This window comes from Rhinolophus sinicus, chromosome 15, assembly GCF_057876585.1.
Source record: "Rhinolophus sinicus isolate RSI-liver-muscle chromosome 15, RSI-T2T, whole genome shotgun sequence".
In the NCBI taxonomy this organism is placed as follows: Eukaryota; Metazoa; Chordata; class Mammalia; order Chiroptera; family Rhinolophidae; genus Rhinolophus; species Rhinolophus sinicus.
The window spans coordinates 37,903,767-37,914,053 of record NC_142515.1 but is presented as its reverse complement, the minus strand read 5'-3'; positions in this window follow the sequence as shown (position 1 = coordinate 37,914,053).

Below are 10,287 nucleotides of genomic sequence, written 5' to 3'. Positions count from 1 at the left end.
TAGATGCCTAGAAGAGGGATTCCTGGGTCACATGGTAATTCTATTCTTAATTATTTGAGGAACCTCCACACTGCCTTCCATAGCGGCTGCACCCACCAACAGTGTATGAGGGTTTCTTTTTTTTCCACTGCCTCTCCAACAATTGTTACTATTTGTCTTGTTGATGATAGCCATTCTGACTGGGGTGAGGTGATATCTCATTGTGTTTTTTATTTACATTTCTCTGATGATTACTGATGTTGAACATCTTTTCATAGGTCTATTGGCCATCTGTATGTCCTCTCAGGCCTTCTTCCCATTTTTAAATTGGATTGTTTGTTTTTGTTGTTGTTGAGTTATATGAGTTTCTTATATATTTTGGATATTAGCCCCTTACTGGAGGTGTTGTTTGCAAATATCTTTTCCCATTCGGTTGGTTGCCTTTTGGTTTTGTTGATGGTTTCTTTTGCTGTGTAGAAGCTTTTTAGTTTGATATAGTCCCATTCATTTATTTCAGCTTTTACTTCCTTTGCCTTTGAGGTCAAATTCATATAATCCTCTTTGAACCCAAGGACCCTAAGTTTAGTACCTATGTTTTCTTCTATGCAGTTTATTGTTTGAGGTCTTATGTTTAGGTCTTTGATCCATTTTGAGTTAATTTTGGTACTTGTGACAGATAGCAGTCCAGTTTCATTCTTTTGCACATGGCTTTCCAATTCTCCCAGCACCATTTATTGAAGATGCTGTCTTACCTCCATTGTGTTTTTGGCTCCTTTGTTGAAAATTATCTGTTCATATTTATGTGGGTTTATTTCTGGGTTTTTCAATTCTATTCCATTGGTCTGTGTGTCTATTTATCTGCCAATACCATGCTGTTTTGATTATGGTTGCTCTGTAGTAAAAGCTGAAGTCAAGGAGTATGATACCTCCAGCATTATTCTTTTTTCTTAGATTGCTTTTGCTGTTCAGGGTCTTTTGTAGTTCCATACAAATCTGATGATTTTTTTGTTCTAATTCTTTAAAAAAATGTGATTGGGATTTTGATAGGGATTGCATTAAATCTGTATATTGCTTGAGACTGAATCTTTTCTATCCAGATCCATTTCCTTATATTACCATTCACCCGCTGAGACTAAATCTTCCGCTACTACCATAGTTACTGCTGCTGCTGAAACTGCCATAGTTGCTTTGGTTTCATGGTTTGGCAAAGTGTTGGCCTCAATCACCATAGGGGCCAGAGCTTCTTCCTCCAAAGTTTCTTCCTGTCATGGGTCCAAATCTGAAGATTGACTGTTGTATTGCCAAAATTGTAGCTTCTGTCACCTCCAAACTGTTCTGTGGAAAGTATAAAGCATTCCAACAAGGGTTGTAATGTAGAATATTTTTTTGCACCATGCTGTTGATTGCTAAATATAATAGTCTGATGATGACACTGAATAAATGTCTTTTTAAAAATAATAATAACAAAAGATATCTGGTTTTCGAGTTTTTTATAAACCTTACATAAAGTCAATGAAGACATCACCTAGCAGCATTCTAACAAGCAAGATCAATTGTTTTAAGATTTTGTGATAGTTTACAACTATTAAATATCATAGCAAAATTTTTGGTGCATATTAAGTATTTAATAACAGTAGCCTAATTATTTGTTTGCTAAAATGTTTGATCATTCCATGACTTTCATTATTTCTCTTTTCACATGCTATGAGTGTATCTTTTGTATATGAGACGGATCATTTCAATATTCCTTCTCAGAACCTCGGCATTTTATCAATTAAATTTAGTCTATATTTAGCAATTACCTGGACTAAATTCTGTTTTATCATTGTGTACATTCCTTAATATTATTTTTTTGTTTAGGTTTTCTTTTCTTCCATCTATTGGACTGAATTTTTTTTTTTTTTTCCAGAGACAATGCACTTTATTACTCACAGTACAGAAAGTAGCAAAACCATGTTTGTATTGGTTCCTTTTGCTCTCCAAGTACCACAAGGTCACGGTAGAGGAGCCTTGTGGCTACTACACATATATAGTGTGTTTGTGTCACATCTGAGGAACACTGACCATGAAGAAGCCCGCTCTTATATAGAAGGCAGTAAGCAAGCCTGCTGCTCTTACTAGAGAAAGACATTACTTAGTTCTTTCTGATTGTCTGCTGCACATACAACCCTGAGACATAACCAGGCAGAGTGGTCTGGGCCTTGTGTTTGTGGCATGCCCAGCAAAAATGTTCAGGGATGCTCAGGGCCTATGGCAGTTTGCCTCTCCCAATAACTGTCCTATACGTTCTTAGCTGATCTCCAATATGGACACAAGTATGCCATTCCATCTGTTATTTGAATAATCTAAGCAACAGAGGCTGGAACTAAATCTATTAAATTAATCTCATGCAGAATTTAAGGTTACTATCAATAGAACTTCAAGCAGGAAGATGAGACAAATCTGAACTACTGGCTTCAACCATGCCTGCTAGGAACCCAGATTCAGTAACCTATGCATAAGTCCCAAGGGGGCCAGTAGGTCTTATTTCAGACATCCAGGATATAGACTAAGGCCATTTAAACCTGTACAAGTGAACTTTAGACTGATCTGCTAATTTCTGATATTATTGTTAACAATTATAGGAGATCTTGGTAACTTTTCAAAAATCTTTTGACCATATACTATGTGAGGGTTTATTTATGGACTCTATATTCTATTCAATTGATCCAAATGTCTGTCTTCATGACAGTACCACACTCTATTGATTACCATGGCTTTGTAATAAGTTTTGAAATTAGGAAGTATGAGTTCTCCAGCTTTGTTCTTTTTCAAGTTTATTTTGGCTCTTCATTGAGATTCCATGTGAATTACAGGATGGATATTTCTATTTCTGGAAAAAAAAAATGTCACTGGAATTTTGATATGGATTGAATTGAATCTATAGATCACTTCAGGTAACATTGACAGCTGAACAATATTAAGTCTTCTAATCCATGGATATAGGATGTCTTTCCATGCATGTATGTTTTCAGTTTCTTTCAGCAATGTTTTGTAGTTTTTATTGTACAAATCTTTCACATCCTTGGCTTGATTATTTCCTAAGTGTTTTATGCTTGTTGATGCTATTTTAAATGGAATTGTTTTCTTAATTTCCTTTTCAGACTGTTAGTTATTAGTGTATAAAAACACATTTTTGTGTATTGACTTGTATCCTGGTTTCTTTGCTCGTTTTATTAGTTCCAACAATTTTGTTTTGTTTTGTGTGTGTGTGTGTGTGTGTGTGTGTGTGTGTGTGTGGTGTGTGTGTGTGTGTGGCATCTGTAGGGTTTCTACATATAAGATGTAAGACATTATCTGTGAACAGAAATAAATTTATGTCTTCCTTTCCAATTTAAACGTCTTTTATTTCTTTTCCTTGCCTAATTTCTTTGGTAAGGATTTCTAGTAATATATATATTGAATAGAAGTAGTGATCCTTGTTACTGATATGAGGAGAAAAGCTTTTAGTCTTTCACCATTGAATATGACATTTGCTGTGGGTTTTCCATTTGTGACACTTATGCTGAGAAAGTTTGCTTCTGTTCTTAGTTTGTTGAGTGTTTTTATCATGAAGGGATGTTGAATTCTGTCAAATGCTTTTCATCATCAATTTAAATCATTTTTTTTTCTTTTCTTCTTTTAATGTAGTTTATTACATTGATTGATTTTCATATGTTGAACCACCCTGGCCTTCCAGGAATAAATCTCACTTGGTCTTTTAGTGTAATTCTTTCATTGTGAGCTGAATTTTGTATGTTACTGTTTGTTGAGTATTTTTTTCATCAATGTTCAGAAAGAACATTGGTTTGCCGTTTTATTTTCTTGTATCATCTTCGTATGGCTTTGGTGTCAGGGCAGTGCTAGTCTCCAATGAATTAGGAACTGTTTCTTCCTTTTCAATTTTTAGAAAAGTTTGAAAATAATTGGTGTTAATTCTTTAAATGTTTGGTAGCATTCTGCAATAAAGCCATCACATCTAGGACTTATTTGCTGGAAGATTTTTGACTGAAATCCTTTTTAGTTATGGGTCTACTCATGTTTTCTATTTCTTTGTGATTCATTTTTAGACCATTTTGCATTTATAGGAATTTGTTCATTTCATCTAGGTTATCCAATGTTTTGCCATTCAGTTGTACATAGAACTCACAATTCCTTATTTCTGTAGCATTGGAAGTAATGTCCCCACTTTCAATTCTGATTTTGAGTCTTCTCACTTAGTGAATCTAAAAAAAGTTTTGTTAAATTTGTTGATCTTTTGAAAAACCAACTTAGGTTTCATTGAGTTTTATTATTTTTCTAGTCTCTATTTCATTTGTCTCTGCTTTAGTCTTTATTATTATCTTGCTTCTCCTAGCTTTAGGTTTATTTTGTGCTTATTTTCCTAGTGAAATTGATTTTTTAATGTAAGTATTTAGAGCTCTAAATGTCCCGAGTAGCACTGCTTTTGCTGTGCCCCATAGGTTTGATATGTTGTTTTAATTTTCATTTGTCTCTAAGTATTTTCTTTAAATTGCCTTGTGATTTCTTCTTTGAACAATTGGTTGCTTCTTTGAACAATTTAATAGTGGGTTGTGAAATTTTCACAATTTCATACATTTTCCACTTTTCTATCTGTTATCTGTTATTGATGTCTAATTTCATTCCATTACATTCACAGAAGATATTTTGTATGACACCTATCTTTTTAAATCTACTGAGACTTCATTTGTTGTCAATCTTGGAAAACATCTTGGTTCACTTGAAAAGAACATACATTCTGTTCTTCAATGTATGTCTGATAGATGTAGTTGCCTTACTATTTGGTTTAAGTTCTCTATATCCTTATTTATTTTCTATCTGATTGTTCTATCCATTATCGAAAGTTATTGAAATCAACAATGATTTTAAAATGGTTTGTTTCCCCTTCAATTCTACTAGTTTTAGCTTCATATATTTTGGTGGCCTGTTATTAAGTGTGTAAATATTTATAATCATTATAACCCTGTAAATACTTATAATCAGTATATCTTCTTGCTATATTGAATCCTTTATTGATATAAAACATCCTTCTTTGTTTCTTATAACCTTCTGTTTACTTAAAGTACTTTTTGTCTGATATTAGTATAGCCTGCCCTGCTCTCTATGGCTATTATTTGCTTGGGATATCTTCTTTCATTTTTTCACTATGTACCTAATATTTATTTGGATGTAGAGTTTCTTGTACCCAGCATATAGTAAACTGAATCATGTTATTAAATCCATTCTGCCATTTTCTGTGTTTTCACTGGAAAATTTAATCCATTTACATTTGAAGTAATTACTGATAAGAGATTTACTTCTGTTCTTTTGCTATTTGTTTTCTATTTGTCTTATAGGTTCATCCCTTCATTTCCTGCGTTATTGTCTTTTGTGTTCAGTTGATTTTTTGGTAGTAAAATGTTTAAATTTATCATTTTCTTGTTTATCCAATATAGGTGTTTTCTTTGTAGTTACCATGGAGATTGTATTAAACATCCAAGATATAATGCTAATTTGAACTTATACCAGGTTAACTTCAAAAAAAATACCAAAAGTATGCTCCTTTACAGCTCTGTCCTCACCCCTTTCAGTTCTTAATGTCACAAAATTACATCTTTATACTGTTTGCTCCAAAACATGAACTAATTGTTTTCTTTTTAAATAATTTTAGATTGTGTATAAAAGTGGAATTACAAAACAGTTACAATAATGCTAGCTTTTAGATTCACAAATGTCCTATTTAATGCATTAGTCTCTTAAATCACGCAGAAAACAAAAAATGAAGTTACAAACCATTGTTACAATAATCCTAGCTTTACATTTACCCATGCATTTACCATTTATGAGACATTTATTTCTTCATACAGCTTTGAGTTATTGTCTAGTGTCCTTTCATTTCAACCTGCAAGACTTTTTTTTCAGCATTCCTTTCAGGGAAGGTCTAGTGGTGATGACTGCCTTGGTTTTTGTTTGTCTGGGAATATCTCAATTTCTGTCTTACTTTTGAAGGACAGTTTTGCTGGATATAGGATATTGGTTGACTTTTTTTTTTTTTTCTTTTAGCACTTTAAATATATCAGCCTGCTGCTTTCTGGTCTCCACAATTTCTGACGAGAAATCTGTTAATGATATTGAGGATCCTTCATATATAATGAGTTGCTTCTCCCTTGCTTTGTTCAAGATTTTCTGTCTTTGTCTTTCAATAATTTGATTATAATGTCTCAAAACGGGTATCCTTGAGTTTATCCCACTTGGACTCACTGAGCTTCTTAGATATTTATATTTCTCTTTTACCAAACTTGCAAAGTTTTCAGACATTATTTCTTCAAATAATCTCTCTCCAACTTTCTTGATGTCTTCTCCTGAGACTCCCACTATGAGTATGTTGGACTACTTAGAAGTTCCTTAGGCTTTGTTCACTTTTCTTCAATCATTATTCTTCCGTTCCTCTGACTCAATGTCAATGGTCTTATCTTCCATTTCATCAATTTTTTCTTCTGCCTGCTCAAAGTTAAATTCTCTTTAAATTCTTCTAACAAATTTTTCATTTCAATTATTGCACGTATCATTTCAAGGATTTTTTAAAGTTTGTTTTTAGGTTTTCTATATGTTTACTGAAATTTCCATTTTGTTAATACATCATTTTCTTGGCTTTCTCCATGTCTTTCTTTAGTTCTTTAAGCATCTTAAATACAATTGTTTTAAAGTCTTTGCTCAGCAGGCCCACCATCAGATCATCCTCATTTTTTCCCCCTTTGAATGGGCCATACTTTCCAATTTTTTTGCATGCCTCTGACGTTTTTGGTTGAAAACTGAACTTTTGAACCTAATAATGTAATTCTGGTAATCAGATTCTCCTTTTCTCCCAGGGTTTGTTGCATTTTGGTTTGTTTCATTGTTTTTATTGTTTTAGGCCGCCTTTATGCCAAAGGTCAGCCTGAGGTGTAAACTTGTCTTCTGGGGTAATTTATGAGCCTGTACCTTTCCTTGGGCATGCAGAGACTTGGTAATTTTCCTCACATATGCAGTTTCTTTTGAATATGTTAGTCTTTAATGTCTGGCTCCCAAAAGAGAGATAAGAAAAATAAAGGGGGTTTTAAGAAAAGGTGTCATACCTTTAAATCTCTTGGAAGTTGTGTCAGCAGTAGATGGAGGGGCTTGCGATAATGGGGTGGTGGTGCAACAATGGCTGTCCACCTCTGTCTGTGTCCACATCCATAATCAGAAGCAAAAATCAGTAATCTGAACACAGATTACTAATATGTGGAAGTAGGAGCCAATTGCCTCCCCTGGCTTCTGTAAGCTAGGACAAGCTGCTCCAAGAATACGTGCATGGCTGCTTGCCTTGGGACTGAACCTGGGTGATAGGTCGCCATTGCTGAGCTTAGAGCTGAAATTGACTAAAACTAATCATAATTTACCATTGAAACCTTCCAGGAAGTTATAAGCCTCCAAATTTCCAAAATAGTTACATTAGACAGATTCTACAGGTGCAATTGTTGTCTAGGTAGGTTGACAAATTCCTGGTGCTTCCTACTCTGCCATCCTCCCAGAATCCTCTCCTTGAGGTGTTTTCATCAGTTACCTCCCACAGGAGTTTGATTTATTCCTGACTAGTAAAAGGATACAGCCAGAATGATACTGCCACATTCTTTCATACTTGGTATTTTATATTTTGCCTGCATCCAACTATTATACAAATGTTAGGACTGAGCATCTTAGCCAAAAATTACTAGATTTTAACTCACATAAATGAACTTTTATGAAACTTTTGCAAAATTCAAACAGTATCGTTTGAATTATTTTATTCACTGTGATGGTCTCCAGCATTTTCATTATACTTCAATTCTCTTTTTACTATTAGTATTGGCATTCATGAGCGGAAAAAAAAGACATAAATTAATAGTACCATATGTGTGAAAATGTGGATATCTAAAAATAATGGAAAATAAATGACATAGCAGCATATGGAAATATAATATAAATAGCAATGCATATTTGACATTTATAAAGTATAACAGTCTTCAGTTATGGGGAAATTGTAAACAAACAAAAGCATATTAACCAAAATAAATATTTGAGACAATTATTCAACAATGCTAACTTTTAACATCTCAAGTAAACTGAATATTTATTGAATTTTGTTTGCTTTTAGAAGTCCCTTCAGATATAGTTTATTTTATTTTCCATGATACATTTTCTGAAAATACAGAATCTCCTTTCGTGTACACAAATTTTCTTCATGACAGTGTTAAAAGACCTCAAGTCCTAAAGTAACCAATAATCATTTTTTTTAGGCAATAAGCAATATTAAAGCAGTCTTATGTTATCTCATATTTGAATGAGTGGTTTGTGAAAGTTTTTTTGATGGATCTTGCATGTAAATATTATATAGTTTCTTCCACATTTGGAAACCCAGTTTCTTTTTCCATTGACAATGAAGAAGTTCATCACTCTTTTTTATTCCCTCTATATTTTCTTACATTTCAGCAAGGGTGGGCTTTCTCTGTCAGATTCAAATGCCTACTTTTATTAAAGAACTTGTACCATATTCTCCTAGGACTGAATCAAAGGATATTTGAGGTATATCAGATAGTGTTATTCCCCAAAGATCCTTCCTGACAGCAATAAACATTCCCACCAGGAAAATGTGCAGTAATGAGTTCTACTTTACTCTCAAACTTCACAGACACCCTATACCACTCTGAGAGGCTGGTATAGCACATGTTTAAGAGTCTGATTCTATTGTCTTAGGTTTTAACAATTTGTCCCAGTGCCCATTTCACTATTTCTGTGGGAGATTCCTGGTGAGTTAATCCAAAAGGCTTCAGGTAGATATGTCCCTGAGGTAGATACCCATGAAAATATTCTTGTTCTCATTTATATTATGGCACCCAGATTCAAAATTTAATTACTATCTGCATTTGAGAATCAAAGAGTGTTAAATATATAAGGACCTTTAAAAATAATTCACTCCAACATTCTAATTTTACATATGAGCCAATTGAATCCCAAAAATACTAGTGTTGATTATCACCAGGCTTGGAACATGAATCCATGTTTCTCAAAAGCAGTCATTACTCCCTTCACTAAAATATACTGCCTTCAGTGTAAAATACAGACTTTATTCATGTCAAAATAAGTGATTTATATATTAATCATTAATTTTACTGATGCAATCAGACATACACAATGGTGCAAAAGTGACAGAAAACACTTAGCTCAAAAACAAGAAAAGTGAGTTCTTATTGAACAAATTATTTTCTACTACTGCCAGTGATTTATATCCTATAAGAATAGCTCTCAAGGCATTCATATAGACATTTGTTTTGCACCTTTAGGAGTCCTTGATTGTAGGAAAAATATGTAAACTTTAGATTTTGACAAAAGTAAAACATAGTGGTGAACATAAGGCATTCACTGAGAATATTTTTGGAGTGTGTGTGAATGTGTGTGTGTGTGTGTGTGTGTGTGTGTGTGTGTGTGTTTGTGTTTGACTATGTTATTTGGTCTTTGGTCCTAACTGTGGCAGTGGAAGAAAATGGTTAGGAAGTATACAAACCAAGAATACCCTCAATGTCAGCATTTAGGCATTATTTTTCAAGTTGTACACATAACGGTGTATATGGCTTTGGACAGGTCATGAAATAAATAACTCATAGGAAGAAATATATAATATGCCTCCAATACTCATCTGATTGCACAGGAAAGCACCTTGCATATAGATTTAAAACATCTATAAATTTGTCCTAAAAATAAAAGTTTAGATATGTTTATAATCACAGAATATCTTTGAAAAACAAAAAGATAATTTCAAAACTAGCTTACTTAAAGAAGCAGACTAGAATTAGACTATATAACTCCCAAGTGAATCCTTACTTGCTAATGAATGTTTTCATGGATGGACAACATTCTTCTTGTGATATAGCTAAGAAGAGTATTGGGTCTTGGGGAACATTTCTATAACTGAGTAATCATGGCTACTTAGACACTGTGGTAGAATGTAATCAGATGATGCTGAGGAAAAGGATTTTGAATGGAGAAATTTATGTGAAGAAAATTAATTAGAGAATATGGAGAAGTAGTAGTTCTGTTGTTAACACAAATGTAAAAGTAATGCAACAAGGAATGATGACAGCAAGGTGGGGGACTAAGAAGCTCCAGGCCCTAATTCTCTCATTTAAACACACACACACACACACACACACACACACACACACACACACACAGTGCCAAGACTGAATCATGAAGAAATAGAAAATCTGAATAAATCTATAATAGGTTGATTGA